This window comes from Plecotus auritus (genome assembly GCF_963455305.1).
Source record: "Plecotus auritus genome assembly, chromosome: 4".
NCBI lineage: Eukaryota > Metazoa > Chordata > Mammalia > Chiroptera > Vespertilionidae > Plecotus > Plecotus auritus.
The window spans coordinates 149,916,422-149,941,909 of NC_137775.1; the positions used below are offsets into that span (position 1 = coordinate 149,916,422).

Sequence of the window (25,488 nt, forward strand, 5' to 3'; positions counted from 1 at the left end):
AAATAGTGAACGGTCTGGGTGCCAACTGTAACCTTTGAGTTTTGTTACTAAGAAGAGCATTCTTAATGAGATGACAGCAATAATTATGTTGGCTTTTTGAGAAGCATGAATTCTCTATTGATAAGTTGAGGGTTGAACAGAATGGACTCAAATTGTTGAGAAATTAGGAATGAGTGAGGTTTTTAATGGTTAAAATACATTTTATAAGGGAAGATTCTAAAATATTTTGGTGATCATATTTACTTGTTTATTATTATTTTTAATTTTTTACCTAAGCTCCTGTGGTTAAATTTGATGGAAAGGGAGGATGCATGTGGCCATGATTTTAAAGTTCAGAAGTCAGCTGCCATACTTACAACTTTATACAGTTTTACCAGAGCTTGCTTGTTTTGTTTGTTATTCTTGCTTTGCTTGATATTTCAGATATCTGACACATAATATTTTTAAGTTAAGATATGCTGACTTAATGGGTGATAAATGTGGTTTATGGGTCAGCCAACACTTTGCAAACATAGAAATTGTTTTACTAATATGAATATATGAAAAATAGAAGTCACTCTTTTTCTTCCCCCATTTTTAAAGTCATACAATGATGAATAGTCAAAGTCTTCTTAATTTGTTTGGAAGAACTTGAAAAACACGAATCCCATGTTAAAAAGAAAATTATGGCCTAGTAACACTATATTCTGCCCCGGAGTTTCATAGCTTGTAGTGCCATGTAGCAATACCATCACATTCTTTAATTCCTTGTTTACCAGTTACCTAAAATTTAAAAGTCTTTGACTAGTGTTTTAAAAAAGTTACTTGCTTGAGGCATGACTCGAGTCGTAAAGACATTTGGAATTTACGGATGGTCAGTATTGCCATGTATTTATTAGTGGGAAGAATGAAGAAAGAAACCCAGTCTTCTTTCTTTAAAGAGAGGAAAGCTACTTGTTTGTAAGGAACCAAGTTATCATTCGCCACAACGGATTTTGCTCACTGTGTGCAGTACAGAATGATCTTTGGATTATTTCAGGAAACCAAGTGGAGAAACAATACTTCTAACAACAGTTATGTGATGTTCCTAATAATTTTTCCATGTCTTATATGTGACCCCTTAATGGGAATGTCTAGTCTTATAACAGCTAGTATTCATTGAATTATTATTTTTTTCTAGGCAATTTTGTGAAAAGCAAAACAACAAAAAAGAAATAACTTATTTTTGTAGACTCCTAAGTATCTTTCATTGAAAAATACAAATATGATTCGAAGTAATGTGATAATGGAATTTTGAAGGTTTTTATGGGGGGCCTAGAGTAGAAAATGTTAAAATAACAGTTCTCAATGCCACCATGAAATTTAAAATTATATATTTACCTTTAATGGAATAGTGGAGGTCCCAACGAATGTCATTTTGTAGGGGAGGCATGGACTACTACTGTTCTGTTTAGAATGGCTGACTCATAGGACAAAAGCCAATGGGAGAACAAAAGGTTACTTTTTTATGGTTTTATATTTTGGAGAGAAATGAAAATCTCAACTTAAACATTTTTAAAATTAGGGGCAGAGAATATTATTGAATGAATTAAAACAATATGATGCCCGATTTGTATGTTATTGCCAGGTAAGAGAAAGGCATATCTGTTTCAAGAGAGTATCCTTCTTACAGATTTTAAGAGTAAATTTTACTATTAGTGTTTTGTTTTTAATTGAGTGCCTGTTGAATGAAGCACTGTATTCATCTTAAATATAGTAGGGACAGAACCACGCACAGTTTTATTTCCTCACTTACCCCATTTAATGTAAAAGAAGTGTGTATTTATTTGTTGCAAAAACTGGGTCTTCAAGTTTTGTCTTTTCCAATCTAGAACACTCCTGGGATTTGGAAATTTATGGGATAGAGTAGATGGGGAAGAGAAATAGTAATAATAATAATAGCTAGAAAAAAGATTTTAATAACTTATTAAACTTTTTATTTGAAAAACCTTACTATTTAAAAAATTTTTTATTTATTGATTTGAGTGAGAGAAACATCAATTTGCTGTTTTGCTTATTTATGCATTCGTTGGTTGATTTTTTTTAAGACATGTTTTTATTGATTTCAGAGAGGTAGAGAGACTAGAAACATGAATGAGAGAGAATCATTGATTGGTTGCCTCCTGCATGCCTCCTACTGGGGATCAAGCCCGTTACCTAGGCAAGTGGTTTGACCGGGAATTGGACCATGACCTCCTGGTTAATAGGTCGATGCTTAACCACTGATACACACCAGCTGGGTGGGTTGATTCTTTTATGTGCTCTGACCAGAGATCAAATTCGCAACCCTGGCAGATGGGGACAATGCTCTACTAACTAAACTATCCAGCCAGAGCCTTATTGAACATTTTTTGAATTCCAGTTCTATGTGAGTAGAGAGAGCAAGCGCACACATTTTGCCCACACCGGGTGGCTCAGCTGGTTGAAGCATTTTCCCGTACATCAAGAGGTTTCGAGTTCAATCCCTGCTCTGCGTGTGTATGGGAGGCAACTGATTGATGTCTGTCTGTCTATCTCAAAATCAATAAACATATCCTTGGGTGAGGATTAAAAAAAAAAAGGCTGTTGGAAGGATTCAGACAAATCATCTCAGAAAGATCCTGAGTGAACAGAAAGCACTTTGCTGTACTATAATTATTGTCAGATTGTATTGCTACTAGTACTTCTTCAGTTAACTCACTGAGCAAAATTGACAATTCTCTTTTTAAAAAAAATATTTTTTATTGATTTCGGAGAGGAAGGGAGAGGGAAAGAGAGATAGAAACATCAATGATGAGAGAGAATCATTGATCAGCTGCCTCCTGCACACCCCACAGTGGGGATCGAGTTGGTAACCCGAGCTGTTGCCCTGACCAGGAATTGAACTGTGACCTCCTGGTTCACCAGAATTGAACTGTGACTTCCTGGTTCATAGGTTGACGCTCAACCCCTGAGCCACACTGGCTGGGCCAAAATTGGATAACTTCTATTTATTTATTTATTTATTTATTTATTTATTTAATATTTTATTGATTTTTTACAGAGAGGAAGGGAGAGGAATAGAGAGTTAGAAACATCAATGAGAGAGAACATCAATCAGCTGCCTCCTGCACACCCCCTACTGGGGATGTGCCCACAACCATGGTACATGCCCTTGACTGGAATCGAACCTGGGACCCTTCAGTCCGCAGGCTGATGCTCTATCCACTGAGCCAAACTGGTCAGGGCTGGATAACTTTTAATATAGAAGTGGTGAAGAGTGCACAGAAGCACGATTCCCAACCCATCTAGACTGACTGCAGAGAGGGCTGAGCAGTTTGTGAGGTGAGGGTCCTGAGAAGCTGAAGATCTACATTCACATTGAGCATTGCCTGCACCTGCTATGGTTTTATGTAAGTGTATATGGATGTTTTTGTAATTAATAAACTTCACAGTCAAAAGTTAACTAAATATTAGTGCCTACAAGGTTTGCATTTTCTCAGGGAACAGATACTAAAAGGATCACTTCTTGTGTGTTAGCTTTTGACCTTTTTTTTTTTTGGTGTTATAAAAGGTCCATATATTGGAATAAATAAGAAATGATAGCCTAGGTCAGTGGTCGGCAAACTCATTAGTCAACAGAGCCAAATATCAACGGTACAACGATTGAAATTTCTTTTGAGAGCCAAATTTTTTAAACTTAAACTTCTTCTAACGCCACTTCTTCAAAATAGACTCGCCCAGGCCGTGGTATTTTGTGGAAGAGCCACACTCAAGGGGCCAAAGAGCCGCATGTGGCTTGCAAGCCGCAGTTTGCGGACCACGGGCCTAGGTAATTAGCATCCCACATAGCTAGCACATATTTGAATTGACAAATTGCTAGCTACCTTTTTCAGGAGAAAAGGAGAGAAGGAGAAAGTATAAAAATATTTATGCTGTGGCCTATATTAACAATGCTGTATAATTGGGATTGGGGTGAAGTAATAAAGATTGTATGTTGTCCCTCCCCCAATATAAGGATATATGAAACACGTAAAGAACCCATGCTATTTTTGCATGTGTATTTTAATTCTTATTTTGGATCTTCTTAAGTGAAGAGAAAAAGGGCGTATGATAATAATGCATGGTTGCAGAAAGCAAAAGAAGAAGCCTGGAAGAATAAGGAGAAAATAAAAAAATAGGGCTGGGAGATGAAGAGAGAAGGAAATAAAGGATATTCAGTGGAAGAGGATGTAGGACTAAGGTGTCTTTTATTTGCTCTTATGTTGAATGTGATTTCCTCCATGTCTCTATGGTGAACTAAGTAGTCTTGGGAAGAGTCAGATTTTATAGAAGGGTCTCCATTGTACTCGCCCCTCCCCATTCCAGCTTGAAGGGTAGGACAGTTACTGATAATGGTTTTTACCTTTTCCAATCCCCCACTCTGCCTCTGTTGGCTTTGTTTCTTAGTTTGTAGGGTAACGTATTTGAGTTGTATGTATTTTTCCTGAGTGGTGAGATGACAGTGGCTGATTATGTTGTCTTCCCTCATGTTTTCTTTTTTTTTAAATTTAACTTTTAGTAATCTTTTTATTGACTATACGAGAGGCCCAGTACATGAAATTCGTGCATGGGTAGGGTCCCTAGAGGCTGCCGCGGGGGCCTCCCTTCCCTGGCTGCTAGCCAGGGCCTGCCTTCCTTCTTTCATTCCAAGCTGCCCCTTGATGGTCAACGCACATCATAGCGAGCCATCAAATTCCCGGTCTCTCGGTCGAACTCCCGAGGGGACACTTTGCATATTAGCCTTTTATATATATAGATATGGGAAAGTGCACAGATAATATAAATCATTATGAGATCCAACTTACTGATTTTTTTTTTTTTTTTTTTAGCAGTTTGTATTCTATGTGTATCTAAGAAATCTTTGACAAGCCCAAAATCACTAAGGTTTTCTGCTAGGTTTACTTATAGGAGTTTTTGGCTCTTACTATTTAAGTATGTGATTCATTTTGGGTTTTAGTATTAAGGTAAAGCTTGTAATTATTTCCACAAATGACTTCTGAGTTCTGTTTTTGAACATTATATATAAACTAGAGGCCATTATATATAAACTATTCGTGCATTTGGGGGGGGGGGTCCCCTCAGCCCGGCCTGTGCCCTCTCGCAGTCCGGGAGCCCTCAGGGGATGTCTGACTGACAGCTTAGGCCCAGGAGCTGGCCTAAGCCATCAGTCGGACATCCTTAGTGCAGCCGTGGAGGCAGGAGAGGCTCCTGCCACCGCTGCTGCGCTCGCCAGCTGTGAGCCCAGCTTCTGGCTGAGGCTCCCCCTGTGGGAGATCACTGACCACAAGGGGGCAGCTCCTGCATTGAGTTTCTGCCCCCTGGTGGTCAGTGCATGTCATAGCGACCGGTCATTCTGCCATTTGGTCGATTTGCATATTAGCCTTTTATTATATAGGATAGGATAAAAACCCTTTGTATACTCTCTTGCTCTCTCTTCCTTCATTACTTATGTGGGATTCATCCATGTTTTTGTGTGTAGATGTAGTTGATTTAGTCTCATTGCCGTATTCATCATATGAATATATATCATTTTATTTTCCATTCTACTTTTGATAAGCATGTGGAATATTTGCCATTTGTGGCTATTAGAAACTGCTGCTAGGAGCATTTGTATACATGTCTTTTGGTGAATGGACCTATGCATGCATTTCTGTTGTGTATATTCTAAGAGTGCAATTGCTGAGATTTTGTGGACATTGCATTGCCACTTTTCCAACATGAATTTGCAAATCTACACTCCCACTAGCTGTACTCCAGGTCCTTGCCAACTTGCCACCCCTGTATTCTCTCCCTCTCTTCCCTTCTCCCCTCTCCTTTACCTTGTTCCCTCCTTCTTTTTTTCTTTCTCTCTTTTAGCATCGGCTGGATGTGCCAATGTGACCGAGAAGTGGAACCTTTTTGAGGAGGATTAGAAGCAGACAGGGGCCTATTTCTGGGTACTGACTTTCATGAAGGAGATCAGAATTAGAAGTTTAGACCAAACAGGAACCATAGGGTGTAGTCCTCTGGGACCCTTGAGTCCGCAGGTTGACGCTCTATCCACTGAGCCAAACCGGTTAGGGATAATGTGATTTTAATAGCAAAAATATTTCTTCAGTTAAACCTATTATGAGGTTATCATGTAAAACATAAAAGAAAGCTTGGGTTGGGAAGCGGTAAGTAACTAGAGCCTCAACTCTTGGTACTCAGCCATCCACCCTGGAGAACTCCTTCAAGAGCTCAGTCCTCTTTACTCAAAAGTCCTTGAGGTAGGGAGGCCACCTGAGGTGTAAGCAAGAAATTATGACTTTTCTGACATGTTCCAAGGATTAAGTTTTATATTGTCCATAGTTTCTAAAATTTTTGTATTATATACCTAAATAAAAGTGTAGTGTTATCTTTTATTTTTTTGCTTAAAAACCAGATAATTATTTGAGCTTCCTTCCTGTTGAACATTATTTATTTGGTATAGATTCAGGAGTTTCTCAATTATTTTATGTGTTATCAATTTAATTTTTCGTTCTGTTTTCTAATTCCTCTTTGCTGGGTTGCCACATAATAGCTAGAGCAAACCTTTCAGAACACAGATCTGATCAGGAAGGTTGCTCTGCTGTGAAAGCCCTTCAACTGTCTTCCCATTGTTCTTGGCATAAAGGTAAACTCCGTATCTGTGACAGTGAGCACCCAAACTCCCCAGCTTAGTCTCAGTCCTCTGACTTTTGGTCATGTCTCTTCTACCTTGTTGTTTTGCTGCTGACATCCTCTCATCACAAGGAAGCCTGCCTAGGTCAAATTACGCCTATTATAAGCCCTTACAAAAACATGTACCTCTCCTTTGTAGCATTTGTCACAGCTGCTGTTTGACAGTGGGGAGTATCAATGACATTTGGTTCACTTACCGGTTTACTTACTATTAGCCCTAACTTATGATTTTAAATATAGAAGTGCTTTCCTCACAAAATATTTTTATTTTATTACCATTATTTGTTTTTGCTAATCTGTACCTGAGGACATTTTTTCTATTGATTTTTAGAGAGAGTGGGAGCGGGGGAGAGAAAGGGAGTGGGGGGGAAGGGGGAGAGAGATGAGAGAGATGAGAGACAGAAAGAGAGAAAGAGCGAGCTTGCCTCCTGCATACACCCCGACTGGGGCTAGAGATTGAACCTACAACCCAGGTATGTGCCTTAGACTGGGAATTGATCCCGCAACTCTTTGGTGTGTGGGCCAATGCTCTAACCACTGAGAAATACCAGCCAGGGCAAAATGTTTTTATATTATCATTTGAAGCTTACAAATTATGAAATTTGTGGTAAGACTTTTTGGTAGTAGGGAATCATCTATTGTTATGATATTGGCATCGGTTAATAAATTATAGCTAAGTATAATCATAATCTATGTACATAAAATTGTATGTAGTCAGTTATAACCATAAGTGAATTTAACTCTTATAAGGTGTTAAGGTTACAAATCTTAGGGGTTTTTTTTCACCATAAAAATGCACAGTTCGTTATTACATGTATTTTTTACATTAGTTTTAATGTAAGATGGAAATTAAAGTAAATTTGAACACTTTCCATCTCTGTGCTAAACTAGTGGTGCCATACCATAGCCATTTATTCCCCAAATGTCGGTATTTTATATATCACCTTGATGCTTTTGGTTATGGTTGCATTCCACCTTCCGCTGTTATTTTACTTAATATCATGCTTTTTTGTTTACTTTTAATTGTGGTAAAATATATATAACATAAACTTTAATAATGCCTTCAAAATTTTCTTAATTGCCGTTGACATTTAATATATTAATTTCAGGTGTACAGCATAGTGGTTAGATATTTATATAATTTATGAAGTGATTCTACACCCCCAAAAAGTCAGTTCCCTTCCTCATAATGCCTTGTAAAAGTTAATTTTCCTTAAAATGAATATTTGTATCTCTACCAGAACTGAAGAACTAGTATCATTTGCCTTAAAAAACAATTACTATTAAGTCCTGTCTAGATTCTGTTGTCTGATAAAAGCTTCAGCCTTGAGCCATATGCTCCTCTGTTTACAAGGGAAATTAAATTGGCAAGTTTCATAAAGGAGCTTAAGAATGTGTTAGCATCAAAGTGAGACCTGTTCTTTGATATACTCAATGGAAAGAACCTTGGGAAAGAAGTAACTTTCTCATTATGTGATTCATTGTAATTCATTTCCAAGCCCCAAGTACAACCTTAGATCACTTTGTATACCAGCATTGGCACTTTCATTTTTTCAGTTGGGGAACCCCCCTCGCCCCTCCTCCCCCTTACCACAAATGGTAGATCAGGGAAGTTTTGAACAAATGTGAGCAGGTAGGTATAACAATGGCTACAGTAAACACACACACATTCATTCTCTCTCTCTCCTTTTAACAGTCATATTGCAGATTTCCTCTGTAGCAGAGTTTTTTTTTTTTTTATCTCCTAGTAGCTGGAAGGAGTTAACACTAATTTTAGTGTAGATTACATTTGTCATCCATCCATCATCTGTCCATCTATCCTACATTTATCAGTAGTTGCTATGTGCTAGCCACTCATTGATTTGGAAATTGGGGAATAACAAAGGCAGCACAAAAGCGTAGGATCTCTGCTGGATGGCTTACCCCTGATATTACTTGACCAGTTTCTTGGGTATGAGTACTGAGGTACTGTATCATTGGCACTCTACAGTGGGAGGCCCTTGGCACTCCTTGAAGGAACTACACATAATTAATAAGTTGCATTTTGGGGAGCTTTCATGGAGACTAGAGCTGTGGTGAAAGGGTTGCAAGCACAGTTGCCTACCAGAGGCCACTGTAAATGAGTGGTGTCGGCCAGGCAGAGACTCTAGAAAACTGGAGTTTCTCCATCCAAAGAGGTGGCTGCTGATCAGCTCTTGCTGTTTACTGCTATGTCAAATATAGGCCAAGTTTTGCCAGCTCTTGTGATTTTTGGAGCTAGAGAAGTTTTGTTGTTTTTATGTCAGCTCTCTCTTATTTTACTAGTAAACTAGAGGCCTGGTGCACAGATTCGTGCACTGGTGGGCTCCCTCGGTGTGGCCTGCATGGTTTGGGCAAAACCGGAAGTCCAACGCTGCCTGCCTCTCTTGCTCATCCCGGCCCCACTGTGCCTGCCACTGCTGCGGTCTCCAGGCTGTGGCGGCCAGCCATGAGCCCTGCATCTGGTATCCGCTGTGGGAGCGCACTGACCACCACAGGGCAGCTCCTACGTTGAGCGCCTGCCCCCTGGTGGTCAGTGTGCGTCATAGCAACTGGTTGACCAGTCGTTTTTCCCGTTTGGTTGCTTAGGCTTTAATATATGTAGGTGACGGCACAAATTAGACCAAAACAAAAAGTCATGTGAGCCTTAAAAAAAAAAAGTATCTGCTATCTAAATTCAGCTCATGGTAAACATTTTCTACTATACTGTAGCACGTTGACTCACAGTTCATAAGCCAGAGTCCTGTACAGACTTATTGTAAAGGAATTTTAAATTCTAAGAGTACTAAGCATTATCTCTAGATTGAAGGTATACAAATCAAAGTTTATCATGCTAAAGAGTGTGTCTCTGAGTTTTTGTGACATTTCAAATATGCAGAAACACTAGTGATGACTGCTGTAATAACCACATGCTTAGATACCAAAAGTTAATAAGTTATCAATTGTGTGGACTAGGAAGGGCCCCCCAAAAGATACCCATTTCTCAGACTGGGAAGTTGTTATTTTTATTTATTTATTATATGAATATTTATTAAGTATCCACTGTGGTAGCCCTGGCTGGTTTGGCTCAGTGGATAGATTGTCAGCCTGCGGACTGAAGGGTCCCGGGTTCGATGCCCGAGCTGTGGGCTCGATCCCTAGTGGGGGGGGGGGGCTGCGGGAGGCAGGTGGTTGATGATTCTCTCTCATCATTGATGTTTCTATCTCTCTGTCCCTCTTCCTTCCTCTCTGAAATCAATAAAAAAAAAAAGTATCCAATGTGGTAGAACTTAAACTTTAATAAATAATCTGAAAATAACAGAGGCGGAACAGTGTTCTCTTTGCACAACTGCCACATTGTCCTTTTTCTCCTTTCCCCTTCTTTATCCACCTTTCTTCCCCTCACCCTCCTTTACATACCTCTCCATAAAAATTTTTTTGAGTCTAGTTAGAATATCTACAATGCAATAGAAAAAGTGTCAGAGAAAATGCAGGCCAGGGTAGAAGGCTATGATGGAGGACAGCCAGGTGCACACCCAGAGCTGCATTTGCCTTGCAGCTCCTAAGGGTGACTGACAAATTTGGCTTTCAGTTTTCTGACAAACTAAAGGAAAAAAGGAACATTACTCTTACTGTTTATAAGGAGAAAGCACACTAGTTTCTGTAGGAGACTCAAATCTTCTAACTTAATTATGGTTATTTAACAACCTTATTTCACATTTCTCAGAAGATGTGTTAATTTTAGAAAATTCAGATTAAAGAAAATTAAAAAAGCATGCTTTTATCATGAAAGGCCAGTCATTACTATTACTTTTTTGTTTTAGTGTACGTAGATATATAAAAATGGAGCAGATTATACTGTAACATCATCACCAAAGAAAACTCAGTATCATACTGACAAATTATTTTAGAATTGGTTTTTTACACTTAACATATGCAATTTTTTATTATTTATTTATTTATTTATTTATTTATTTTTTATATATTTTATTGATATTTTACAGAGAGGAAGGGAGAGGGATAGAGAGCTAGAAACATCGATGAGAGAGAAACATCGATCAGCTGCCTCCTGCACACCTCCCACTGGGGATGTGCCCGCAACCAAGGTACATGCCCTTGACCGAATCGAACCCGGGACCCTTCAGTCCGCAGGCCGACGCTCTACCCACTGAGCCAAATCGGTTTCGGCTATGCAATTTTTTAATTAAATAATCGATAACATCATTTTAAAAATAGTATTATTTTTAAAGGCTGAATAGGAACGAGTCCATTCTATGGATAGATGTACCATAATTTTATGTATTGAGTCTTGGTCTTAGACATAGAATCACTTGTAAAGACAACTTGTAAGACTTTTGATAAGGGTGTTAAATTGCCTCCAGAATGGTACAGTTTTACACTTTCACTGGCAGTATATAAAGGACCCTTTTCCTTACACCCTCAGTTGGGATTCTCAAAATAGTCTCTCTTTGAGTGTTGTAACTGAACAATATGCTAGACAATGTTGACTTTATTATTCCCTCTGCTCCTTAGCTCTTCCCTCTAATAAAGCCACATGTCATTGTGGTACCTTCATTGTTTCATTGATTATGTATTAATGACAGCGAAGTCAATGTAATCAACTTTAACAAGATACAGGACACAGTAGATTCTGGTCTTCAGTCAAGCATTTATGAACTGCCTAAGGTGTATTTAGTGTTTATACTAATGAATCTTAATTTTATAAGGGATTTCAAGAAGTTATATGATCCAAACTTTTCATACCAGACAGATGACAAAACATTCAACATAGATGGCTGGTTTCCTTTTTTACTAAAGATGTGCAGGAATTAGTATTCTCCAACCTTCCTTGTTAAACCAGGGCCTTGTTGAAGTTCAGTAAGTATTGACTGACTTTATTGCAAAATTTAATCAACTTTTTAGTCAAGATCCTCCTTTTGGAAAAACACATTTTTCTTGCTGGATTTTGAGTCTTTTAGGAGGGCATGGTGGCAGAGGGTTGTGTGCTTTGTACACAGGAGGACTGGAATCTTAAGTCCAAACCCTCAGGTTAGCATTGCAAGCTGAGGAAACAGCATGTAAGAGAGTGAAATTCCATAAGGCTAGGAAAGAGGTTGATGAAAGGATGGGAAAATAGGTGAAAAAGAGATGTGCCCGGTGGCAAGGATTCAGTGGTAAGGTTTTGAATTTTATGCTGAAAATTTCCAAGAGCCACTGAAAGGTTGTAGCAAGGGAGATGTTATGCCTATGTTTAGAACATGCACATGCTCCTGTGGATATGAAGGAAGGTCTTTCAGGAAAGCCTTAACCAACTGCATTTTCCCCCCTAGAATGAATGGGTTGCAAGACACGCTGCAGAGTTCGTGGTAGAATGTTATTCATTTGCACTGGAAATGGGTGGAAAAATTATGGCAGTAATTCTTTACCAGTTGAATAGCAGAGGGCAGATGGATTCCTTGGTGCTGTATTAAACATTGAAGTACATTACCAAGATAGGCTGTGAAATGTTTTTCTCCCCCAGGCTTTAAAAAGAGCATGGCCCCTTATTTATTTGGATGGGTAGAGATGCTCCTTTCTAAAGACAGGTGGTTGCCTTATTGAGCCTTAAGTATTTTTTAAAAATATATTTTTATTTATTTTAGAAGGAAGGGAGAGGGAGAGATAGAAACATCAATGAGAGAGACTCATTGATTGGCTGCTTCCTGCATGCCCCCTACTGGGGATCGAGCCCGCAACCCAGGCATGTGCCCTTGACCAGAATCGAACTGGGGACCCTTCAGTCCTAGGCTGACGCTCTATCCACTGAGCCAAACCGGGTAGGGCTACCTTAAGTATTTTTTTTTAATGTTCCATATGCATAATCATGACAGGATTCCTCATTTATAGTTAATAATTAGAAATGTTTGTCTCAAAGTTTTCTATAAAAATTGTGACAAGTCTTTGCTCGAATATGTAAAGTGTTACTTCTATAAATTGTTTATAATTTAGGCCAGTGCTGTACAATAGACTTTCTGCAGTGATCTGGAAGGGTCTATAATATAGACAGCCTACTGAGCATTGGAAATCTGGCTACATGACTGAAGAGCTACATTTAAACTTAAAATTTAATTGTAATTTAAAATTAAGAAACCATTGAACCTTTTTAAATAGGAGAATGCCTCTGAACAGTTATTTTAACCTTTTTTTATTTACAAAAGAGTATGGTTTTGTTTGTTTTTTTAAATGTTTTTATTGATGAGAGAGAGAGAGAGAGAGAGAGAGAGAGAGAGAGAGAGAGAGATATCAATTGGTTGCTTCCCATATGCACCCTGACAAGGACTGAACCCAAATCCCGGGCCTATGCCCTGACCGGGAATTGAACTGGTGACCTTTTGGTGCATGACACAATGCTCAGCCACTGAACCACACCAGCCAGGGCGAGTATTGTTTCCTTTATTGTTCTTTCTCTTTCCTGAGCTCCACCTATTTCATTTAAAAATTATTTTTCTCTTCCTGTGCTGACAGTATTATACTATATGAGTAAAACACCTTATTTCCTTTATTTTAACTCATATTGTGTATTTTGAAGGGAATTGTATTCTGTAGTTATTTGTCCTTTGATAAAGTTGTTAGTTCTCCCCTTTAAGGGAGAAGAATGCTGCTTAATTATCTGCCATCATATCACTTAATGAATTTTAAATCTTTTTAATGTTCTACTAATTTAACAGCATCTATTAATTATAAAAACAATTTAGTTTTTAAATTTTTGGTTTTAAAGGAAAAGAGAAAATGATATAGACAAATTTGTAATGTATTGTATCTGATGAAAAAAATAAAGATAGTAGCTAAATTATATATAGATTATGGTATTCAACATGTGAGTGTGCGCGCACACATGCGCACGATTATTCTCACTTTGTTCTTTTCGTCATCCTATTTTAGTCAGAGCACACAGACACACAAAATCCAAATACTGACTTGAAACTCAGTTCTTGTCCCCTCACCCACCCCTTTTTTTGTTTTTTCCTGACAAAGTTTACTAATAATTATTGTTATACTCTTTGGACCCTGAATCAAAAGGACACCTTGTTCTTGGGGCTAGGATAATCCTTAGCTTGCTGAAGGTGCCTCTTCAATGCAGGGCTAAACAAGGTTCACAGCTATGTTAAATTCTGTTGTGTTTATTTATTGACAGGGAAGTCTGATGGAATTAAACATAGAATTGAGAAAGAAAAGTTTTGTTGTTTAACTCAATTGTTTTGATTTTCTTAAGAGATTAAAAAATGCTTCCCTTTATTTTATTCTTACTGGGTATTCAGTTATAATTTGACAGTCTGTTTGAATAAATGAAAGACTTTTTTAGAAGAATGCTTGGCTGCCTGTTCCTATATAATAAAAGCCTAATATGCTAAGTGTCTGGTCGTCCAGTCGTTCATTCAACCAATCAAAGTGTAATATGCTAATGATATGTTAAGTCTGCTCAACCCACTCGCTATGATGTGCATTGACCACCAGGGGGCAGATGCTCCAACCGGTAGGTTAGCTTGCTGTTGGGGTCTGGCCGATAGGGACTGAGCGAGATGGGCCAGACCTGCCTTGGAGCCCTCCTGTGGTCCCTCCCCAGCTGGCCAACGTCCCGCATCTCTTCCCGGTCCCATTAGTGCACCGGTGGGGTCCCTCTGCCTGGCCTGTGCCCTCTTACAATCTGGGACCCCTCGGGGGATGTCAGAAAGCTGGTTTCAGCCCAATCCTGCAAGCCAGGCCGAGGGACCTCACTTGTGCACCAATTCGTGCACCAGGCCTCTAGTGATATAAAAATCACCTTGGTCTGTTGAATGTGATTTCCTCCTCAGTTTAGGACTGTCATTTTTCCCCTGGGCTTTTGTAGTTGGACCAAGAGAGTGTATTTATTTACTGCGGTGGTGATATCTTGGTACACATCCATTTCAAAATAGATGCAAGTGTTTATTTGAAAGTAAACAAGTCAAGAAATTGTGTTTTGGTGTAATGAGTTGTGCACCGTCTGGTGGTTCATCCTTACTTCCAGTCCCTTCACTGCTATGTACCCTAGTAGCTTCTGCTGAGGTTTCTGCCCTAGTGTCATATGCAGTTTAGGCCCTTCTTAAGCGGTCTGTTTGGCTCCTGAAGAAAAAACAGTTGGTTTCCCCTGCTTCGCTTGGAGTTGCTATAAAATATTTAACAGCTAGTGACAAAAATTGGACTGTATCATAGTAGTAAAATTTACCTGTTGTTCATCCACCCAATTGTTTAATGAAGTCAGATTTTATAGAGAACATTGAAAAGGTCTTCTGATTCTTAGGATAAGATTATTATAATGGATCTGTTTGTAGAAATACTTTTATTTATTTATAAAGTCTTATTTTTTTTTTAAATTTGATTTTAGAGAGAGGAAAAAGGGGACAGGAGGGAGGAGAGAGAGAGAGAGATTGGCTGCACTCTGACTGGGGATTGAATCCGTAATCTGGGCATCTGCTCTGACAAGGAATTGAACCCTCTACCCTTTGGTTCAACATAACTGAACTTGTTCACACCAAAGGGACAACGCTCCAAACAACTGAGCCACACTGGCTAGGACTGTAGAAATACTTTTAGATTAATGTGAATCAAGCATTTCCCAAGAAACTTATTTAAAATTTAATGTTTTAAAAGTGTATCTTCTAAAGTTAATTTTTTCTAAAGATGAGGTTCTGTCTGGCAACCTGATTTGATTGGGTATTTTTTGTAGTTTTGACCTTTAAAATGCCCACTAAGGGTTCAGTGGCACCACGCCTTGCCACTGGTATATCTCCAAATGTGACTGACATTGTATTCCCCAGCAAGGCCAGCATAACCAGCCTCTCCCCAGTGATGCAGCACATCAGTGTTTTTTTTTTTTTTCCCCCCCTTGCATTTAAGGGCATGTGATAACAAAATAATGTCTATTTAACACTAGAAAAACATTTGCTCAACTTTATGGTGATGCCTTAAGGAAGCACATGGGCAGCAAAAGCTTATATAAAGAAATAGAAGATTTACGTCTTGTCTCATACCATTTAGCTTTTAACTAGTTTTTTTTTGAATAGGCATATGTAGATAAGAACATCACAGCAAGACTGGAATTTGAAGGTCCAGTTTGCCCCCCACCCTTGTTTATTCATGATGAAAACTGATACCCCAAATAGTGAAGTGATTCATCTAAGGTTCCAGATAGGATTGAAATTTAGAGTGTTGGAGCATTGGTTTTACCAGCTTTCTTTTTCTTTAAGAAAACCAAGAATAGTTATGACCAGCTTTCTTTCTCTTTAAGAAAACCAAGAATGGTTACTTTAAGTTATACTGGTATTGTTCTTTTGGCATTGCTCCAGAGCATGGAAGAAATGCCTTTTGTTTTACAGCGTATTCTCCTGTTCACTACTAGTTTAGTTTTTTAAAAACCATTGCTGGTGTATAGGATAGATGGTTCTATTCCCACTTCATGGGTAAGAAAAACAGTATGTGCATGATTTTACAGTGACACATACCTGTTACTTGTCAAGGTACCCTGAAAGCCATGTTTTGCAGCTCCTACTGCTGTCCCTCAGGTTCTGGATACCAAACAATGTCGGGTGTTTTCACTAAAAGGTGTCCTGAGTCAGGCTGCATGCATTTAGTGGGTCTGTGCTCTTCAGGTCTTCCTCCAGTAACTTCAAGGTGTAAGCGTCAAGAAGGCAAAGAGCAGGAGTGCCAGCCTTGGCCTTGAAACAGAGTAAATATAACTAGCACACAAGGACAAAATTCACATTTTTTTGCTCTCTTACACCCTTTTCGTTCTTTATTTAAAAAAATGTTTTTATTGATGTCAAAGAGGAAGGGAGAGGTAGAGAGAGATCAAATCATCATTTATGTGAGGTAATTACTCATCGGCTGCCCTCCTGCACCCCCCCCCCCCTCCTCCCCGGGGATCAACCAGCAATCTGAGCATGTGCCTTGATCGGGAATTGAGCCGTGACCTCCTGGTTCCTAGGTTGATGCTCAACCACTGAGCCACACTGGGCCGACTCTTCTACCCTTTTCTTGCCCATCTTGGTTTAGCATAAAGATTTTTAATCCCAAATCTCTGTTTGAAGAGAACTGTGCAATTTCTTTGGCAAAGAGGACCAGTGTTTAAATATAAATGTGACTCTGATCCCCTGGGATCACAGTATCTACTTCCTTTAAGCAGCAGCGGCCTTTTCAGGAGATGTTAAAAAAGGTCAAAAGCATAGTCAATTCAGATACTAAGAATTAAACTTCTTCATTTTAGTTACTGTTTAATACATTTTATTAGTTAAAAACTTTGAACAATTAAATGAGAGGCCAACAAAAGGGTTAGCTTTTTTTGTGTGTATGGCACTTAAGTGATTTTTATAGCTATGTAGACATTAATGACACTGATATCAGTGATGTAGCTAAGAAAGATTATCAGCCCCTACCGTTTTTTCTTCAGTGGCTAGAGCATTGGCCCGAACACCTAAGAGTCTAGGGTTCGAGTTCCAGTCAAGGGCATGTACCTGGGTTGGGGGTTTGCTCTCCACTCCCAGCTGGTTGCATGTAGGAGGCTACCAGTCAATGTGTCTCTCACATTGATGTTTCTTCCTCTCTCTCTTCCTCCCTCTCTCTCTCCCCCTCCCTCCTTTCTTTCCACTTTCTCTGAATAACAATGTTGAAAATATCCTCCAATGAGGATTACCCTCCCCCCAAAAAAGGGTTTTCATCATTTACTCCATATCTTCACCTCTTCTTTCCTCATTTTTCATGAATGCCTAATGTTCACTGAGTCCAGAGCCTTTTTCAAGTACTCTTTTCAGTTACTCCTCATAGCAATATCTTTGTTTTACAGATGGATTAGAGATAAGTTACCCAAAGTCATAGAGCTGATCAGTTTAAAAAGTGCCTCCTTTTACAACACAATGTATTCACTTCATCTGTAGAGAAAAATGGTTAATGGCAGGAAGAAAGACTGGTGATATAAAGTAAAAGAAACATTTGTTGGCATGCCACCTTGTGCTATGGTTATGAGCTCATGGAGACATGGTTTTGATTCCTACTTCACATGATATTGCAGGTACCTGGGCTTCTGTTTGCTCTGCAAAACACACTGAATTTGAAAGCCCATAAGAGAGGCACAGTCCCACTCCAGTAGAACCAAGACACAACAATTATTGCTATGCATCTTAATGCTGCACACTCACCTAGCTGATTCTTGATGGCATTTGAGCTGCAAACCATTCACATACAGGGAATAACTTCCTTTATCTGGAAATGTCCCTCATCAGCAAATGGCACTTAGGTGCAGTCAGTCCCTTTTCTCCTGATAGTCCTTGGCACATGAAAGATGACTTCACTTATTACCAATTGAAATTGGTAAAATTTATAGTTGTTTATAATATTAAGGTATCTGGCACTGAAATGCATAGGTCTGGTTAATACAAAAGGTTTCTGTTTTTGTTAGGAAACAAGTTGGGATCTAAAATAAACTGAAAGCGATCCTTCAGTTTCTTTGTTTTTCTTTTATCCACATATCAGCCCCTCCTCAGGGCCTCTGTCCTAGGTCTGCTGCTCTTCTCCATGGTGTTGAATATCATTTGTGTGCTGACGACTCCAAATTTATATCTCCAATTCTCCATTCTGAGCTACAGATTATCCAGCCGCCTAAATGTCTATTGAGACCTTAAATTTAACCTGCCCTAAACCAAGCTCATTATCTCCTTTAGTTTTCCTGACTGTGCTAATATATGGGTTATATGGCCAATCTGTCCAGTGGCTGGTTATAGTAGAGGTGGGAGAGAGAATAAGTAATTCCTTTGGTTTGTGGCTATCCTTAGGAACTCTAGGCCAAGGACAAAAATTATTCTTGTATAACCTGCCTCTGTGGATTTAAATAGGCATCTTAAATATCTTCAAAAGAAAGTAGAAGGTAACAGGAAACTTTGTGAGGTCTCTATAAGGATAGAAAGAAGTTCCTTTATCTAAGTCTAGCAAATAAGTGAGGATTTTTGCTGATGTGTATTTGTAACCTTCAAGTTTTCTTTTGCTGTAGCTGCTGGATCCACTGCCATCGGCCAGACTTGTTTATTTTACTTCTTCCCCTGCAGGCTCTGTAACAGTGGGCCCCACCATGCCTGGGAATGGCCCTTCTGCCTCTAAGGGCCAATCTGCTTATTTTAATTTTATAAAGTGAATGTTTATAACTCTATAGACCCTAAGAGTCAGCTTTACCTATCTCATTTTTCCTCTCAGTTCTCATCTACTTGATCCCTAGGTCCTATTGATGCCTTTTTAGAAGTCCTTCCCAAACCTGCCTGCTCTCATCTGAATTTGTTGTACTGCTTTTATTCTGTTATTCCTCACCTGCAGCCTCCAGTGCTGCTCAGCCTCTTTCCTGACTGCCACTAACCTCTCCCCCTTGCCCTTTGTACCATCTCCAGGAACACTTTCCTAAAAGAGCCTCATTAGTGTAGCTAAGAAGGTTTTCCAAAGTCTGGAGCTCCTAATCTGGAGCTCCAACTGGTCCACCATTGTGGGTCCTATCAACCTTTTTATCTTCATGACAGGCTCTTCCCTCTGCTTGGACCTCACTATCTCAGCTTGGAGCGCCTCCTCCCACCCCCCTGCAGAGGGCCCCTCTCCTGTTTTTTCCCTCCCAGTATGCCATTTATACATCTATACTGAGAAGCTCCCTGTCACCCACTAGACCAGTGGTCGGCAAACTCATTAGTCAACAGAGCCAAATGTCAACAGTACAGCGATTGAAATTTCTTTTGAGAGCCAAATTTTTTAAACTTAAACTATATGGGTAGGTACATTGTCATTAACTTAATTAGGGTACTCCTTCAGTAGCACTGTACGTGCGCACCCGCACGTGGTGTTTTGTGGAAGAGCCACACTCAAGGGGCCAAAGAGCTGCATGTGGCTTGCGAGCTGTGGTTTGCCGACCACTGCACTAGACCATATAGTAGATACAAATGTTTATTTGAATAAAGGCTTTTTGTTCTTTCCCAATTGGTGTGGAAATTTTCTTTAAGAAAAAATTATGTCTTGCCCAGCCGGTGTGGCTCTGTGGTTGAGCATTGACCTATGAGCCAGGAGGTCATGGTTCGATTCCCAGTCAAGGCACATGCCTGATTGTGGGCTCCATCCCTAGTAGGTGTGTGCAGGAGGCAGCCAATCAATGATTCTCTCTCATCATTGAAGTTTCTACCTCTCCCTTTCCCTTCCTCTCTGAAATCAACAAAAATATATTAAAAAAAGAAAAATGACATCTTATTTGAGAGAGAGAGAGGGGGGAGAGAGAAACATAAATTCGTTGGCTCCCATACACACCCTGACCAGGGATGGAACCCACAATCTGGGTATGTGACCTGACTGGAAATTGAACCCGTCACCTTCTGGTGTACTGGATGATGCTTCAATCAGCCGAGCCACACTGGCCAGGGCTATTTGTCTTTCTTATTAGAATATATTGGGCAGTATCTTCTTTCATTCTCTTCTGAAAAGCTTTCCCAAATGATTATTTTTGTACCTGTTTTATCCAACCTGCTTGGGATAAGAAACCTTAAAGGACTCCCATTGCTTTCATTGGGGTTTCCAGCAGCTTCTCTTTTGGTAGTACCGTGTCCTTCTAGAAATACCTACCTGATGTTTGAATTGCCTGTGAGCCACGAGCCCTGGAGCCTTGGAGGCACACACAGCTAATTAATGGCAGAGTTGGGACTTTGGTTTAGGCTACCTGTTTGTCTAGTGCTCTTTCCCTTGCATCTGAGTGATGCCAGCAGCTGGAATATTAGGCAAAACTCCCTGGATTGGGTTGAGAAAATTTTGTTTATACCAGTTCTCATTTAATTTTAGGTAGTCTGTTGAACTGCAGGTATTTTTTAATGTGCTGTACTTTAGAGATAATATATTCTTTGTAATTAAAATTGAAAACTTTGTATCTTTCATCAAATTTAGAGTGTATTAAAATTCTTAACTTTGTTCACAGCCCTAAATTCACCATTTATTACTTAAGGTTGTTTCACAAGTGGCTTTAGGAGTTTAATTTTAATCTTGCCATTTTTGTTCCTCTGTCAGGTTTCTAAACTGTAAAATGAGTCATCTAGACTTGGCGAATTAAGATTAGAATGTAAAGATGTCCAGGCTTTTTTGAGCCTTAGCCATACTTTCTATCAGAATCAGTAAAATACTAAAGTAGAATTATATATTTGAAGTGCTACTTCCTTGGCACGCTTTAAGCCTTTATAGCTTTCTGTCCTTATATTCAGTGTACAGTTGTAGTCAAGCCACGGTTACTTTTTTTTAAAAAAATATATTTTATTGATTTTTTACAGAGAGGAAGGAAGAGGGATAGAGAGTTAGAAACATCGATGAAAGAGAAACATCGATCAGCTGCCTCCTGCACACCTCCCACTGGGGATGTGCCCGCAACCAAGTTACGTGCCCTTGACCGGAATCGAACCTGGGACCCTTCAGTCCACAGGCTGACGCTCTGTCCACTGAGCCAAACCGGTTTTGGCCACGGTTACTTTTAAGGATAGGAGTTCCAGTTTGCCTGAGAGAGACTTATTAGTGAGCCCAGTTGGTTGTTTAGCTGTTCAGTTGGCTGCTGCAGACCAGTTGGCTGCTGCAGACCAGTCTTCTTCCTCTCTTGAGTGGATTTGAGCTAAAAATAGATGATTCATTTTGGGTTGGCAAAGTATAAGCTCTGGACTGTTTTTGTTGCTTGTTTCAGATTGGACTTTGTGTGTGTGCCTGTGAGTAGATCTTTGTGTATACAGCAGAGCCTAATGGTTACTTTGCTTTGCATACTGTGGGGTTTTATATACCACTCCCTACCCCCTTGCCCAATAAATTTCCAGCACTTCTGCACATGCAGGCAAAGGAAGAGCGGGTGTGTGTATATCAGATAACTGAGAGCTCTAAAATGAAAGGGTCATTCGAGATCATGTTGTTCATTTTATAGATGAAATGTCAGACCTGGAAATGTTGCTTGTCATCAATCAGCTGATAATGACACAATATGGAAATGACAGTGGGAAAGATTTAATTTTTTATTTTAAAAATATACCAAACTTGATTTGGTGTTTGGGTTTGGAGTAAGATTATGCAGAGTAAGGCAGATTGTTGACAGTGGTCCTGATGACCATTTCCTGGGGGCAGATTTCCTTCTAATATTTTCCAGCTTTTTCACTTATCTGTTTGAAAGGGATCATAGAAGGAGTGACTGAAAATAATGTAAATCCTTGAGAGGTCATCTGGTTGGGAGAGATGATGGGAGGGTGTGTAGGATAACAAAAGATCATGTCTAACTTGATCTTCATCCTGTACAGAATCACTGTTTCCTACAAAGGAGGGGGTCATCTTGTGATGATAGATTTATCTTCTATATATATATAAAAGGCTAAGTGAAAGTCGCATCGGAAACAACCGAACAGACGACCGAACAGGCTGGCAGGGGGGTTAGTAAGGGATGACCAAACGACTGAGCAGCAGGCTCCGTGGGGCGACCAGGCTGGCGGGGGTGGGGCAGTTGGGGGCGACCAGGTCGGCGGGGGCGTGGGGGTGCAGTTAGGGGCAATCTGGCAGGCAGGCAGGTGAACAGTTTAGGAGCCAGTGGTCCCAGATTGTGGGAGGGATGTCCGACTACCAGTTTAGGCTCAATCCCTAGGATCTGGCCTAAACTGGCAGTCGGACATCCCCCGAGGGGTATTGGATTGGAGAGGGGGCAGGCTGGGCTGAGGGGAACATTCCCCCGGTTCACGAATTTTGTGCACCGGGCCTCTAGTAGAAATACAGAATGGAAAGCAGCATGATATATTGAAAAGAATATATATATGGCTTTCGGAACCATGTACCAGAAGCTAAATCGTGACAAGCTACCTGCTTGTTTAAGTCTTAGTTTTCCTAATCTTTAAAATAAAACTAATAATGCTGACCTCACAGGGAGTGTTGAGGATTTAAGGAGATAAAGTATGTAAAATGTATGTTCAAGAGGTGGTGGGTGGTACTGTTTTGTGTCAGGGAATTTGGCACAGAGAAATGATCACATGCTTTGGAATCAGACAAGATTTTTGAATGAGCTGGATAACTCAATTGCTTTGTTTACCTTGGGCCAGTAGGCAATCTTGTCTGCGCCCTAGTTTCTGTATCTGTATGAAGCAAATATATAATGCATACAAGATGGGTAATCATGAGATTTAACTGAGGTAATGTACATAAAGTTTTTAGGACAAGATAACCATTCAATAAATGACCTAGGTAGATACTGCAGAGAAGGAATGTCTGAATTTAGCCCAACAGTCCTGTTTGTACCCCAGTTTGTCATTATCTAATTTTGGTATCAGAATTAGAGTTGTTTAGAAACGAAATTGCAAAAAGAAGTTTGCATCCCTTCCTTACTTACCATGTCTTCTTAAAAGGCTAACTTCTTTTGTATTCTGACACCATTTTTGTATTTTCACTTAGAGTTTTTACATCTCTTTGCCTTTAAACTCTTCCAGTTTGGCAAAAAGGCAAACACACAAAATGATAATAAAAATTCCAGGCTGTGAACTGAAATTGTATTGACAAAGGTTACTTTAATTAAGTATCTGAAACACTTAGGTAAATATTTGGTAAATATATATGTATGGTTAAAAATGTTCAATAAATATTTTGGTAAATATCAGGTGAATATTTTTATTTGTGGCAATTAAAGGCCTACAGTAAACAAATCAAGAGCATATTTAAAAAACAACACATGGGAAAAATACATTTTCAAAAATTTTTTCAAAGTAGTATTTTTTCCACTGCCCAGAAATCTTTCCATTTTCAGAGATAAGTGGGTTTCAAAGGTCAGCTGTTAGTTCACCCTATACTTTTTTTTTTTTTTTAAATATATTTTATTGATTTTTTACAGAGAGGAAGGGAGAGAGATAGAGAGCTAGAAACATCGATGAGAGAGAAACATCGATCAGCTGCCTCCTGCACACCCCCCACTGGGGATGTGCCCGCAACCAAGGTACATGCCCTTGACCGGAATCAAACCCGGGACCCTTCGGTCCGCAGGCCGACGCTCTATCCACTGAGCCAAACCGGTTTCGGCGGTTCACCCTATACTTTCTGAAACTGTATCTCTGTTTTGGCTTTTAAAGTTAAAAATGTTTTTTCCCCTCTCTCCCTCCCTCCCTCTCTGCCTGTTTGTAATTTCTGTCCAGGATTTATATATAGAGAACTTTATAAACAAGGAATAATATATGGCACCTCACATGATTTTTTTATACCCTTCCTTTATTCATGGGACTCAGTTTAAAGAAATGTCTTGAAATATTTCATTCCATACTGTTTCCAGATACAATTATTTCACTGCCGTTTCATAAAAGGATAAAAATAAGTTTATAGGGTATTTGCTTTTGACCTTTTTAGGTTGCGCTCAATGTATTTGATCTAGAGATTGAATTTAGTGTACTATAGCTGAAATGCCATCTGTAGAGCTGGGGAATGTGAGCAGGATTCATCTTCAAAAAAAGAATACTACTATTATTATTATTTTTTTTTTTGAGAGAAGAGGTGAGGAGATAAAGAACAGTTGGTGACTAAGGCAAAAAGCAAGATCCTAGTTTAAAAGGTGGAGAAAATATTAATCTCAGGGAACTCTGACTTTCTTATTCTTATCACCATGTATCATACATTTAAATCTGTACTGTAATTTTCATAATTTAAAGGTTTTTCTGTTGTTGCTTTATATAGTAGAGTACTATCCTAAATCTGCTTCCAATCAGATTTTGTTAGATATAGTTTTAACTGTTGCTCTCTTCCCATCACATATTCTCTAATCCTAAGAGTATATTTGAAACGATATACAGGGTTGGGCAAAAATAGAGGTTAGTATGTGAAACGGTTTATTCTTGTATTATTTATTATTTATTATGTTATTTCTTTATATTATAACTATAAGACTACTTTTGTTCACCTCTGTATTTTGATATTTAGGCTATTTTTTTCCTCTCCAACCTGTTTAAGGGCTCTGGCTCAGTTATAGGTGGAAAACCCAAAGGATATATTATTTTTTGGGGTGAAGAACGACATACTGCTTCAGTGTGCCTTGATAATGCAGGAAAAAAGTCATTTGTTCTATGTGTGTTTACTTCCTGTGCAAAGAAAAATTGTATCAACATTTTTTTCTAACTTCAGAAGGAAGAAGTGATATCTACATTTTGTACTTGCTGTTGCTAATTAAAGTACAAATTTTTTGTTTAGAAATTTTTATTAAAATTTTGGATTGGTTTATCTTCTTGTTCCCCCTTTTGCCAACTGATAAAAATAAATCATACTAGGTAAGAATTTATAATCCATAGGCTCTTCTGATGAACAGCACTATTTCTAAAGTAGGGGTTCCTAACCATTTGGCTTGTCTTTGCCTGGGATAGCCCCAATTTATATATTTTCTTGGCTTACTTATTTAAAAAATATTTTTATTGATTTCAGAGAGGAAGAGAGAGAGAGAAGGAGAGAGAAGGAGACAGAGAGAGAAACATCGATGATGAGAGAGAAGCATAGATTGGCTGCCTCCCGCATGCCCCACATGGGATCGAGCCCGGAACCCAGGGATGTGGCCTGACCAGGTATTGAATTGTGACCTCCTGATTCATAGGTCAATGTTCAACCACTGAGCCATGCAGGCCAGGCCTCTTGGCTTACTTATTAATAGGAGAGGGAGGGAAAGAAGCCTTTTCACTCCCGGAAGTGTATTGGTTGGTGACTTAGGTGGTCACTCTGGCTTAATGGCTTCATAGATATTCAGTGTGGTTACTGTGTCCA

General features: G+C 39.2%; 1 protein-coding gene across 7 annotated transcripts in view; it reads left to right on the forward strand.

Moving 5' to 3' along the window:
* The window catches only part of SRPK2 (SRSF protein kinase 2), a 243,735-nt gene that overhangs the window by 93,724 nt on the left and 124,523 nt on the right, over positions 1–25,488 (forward strand). The gene's annotated exons all lie outside the window — the stretch shown is intronic.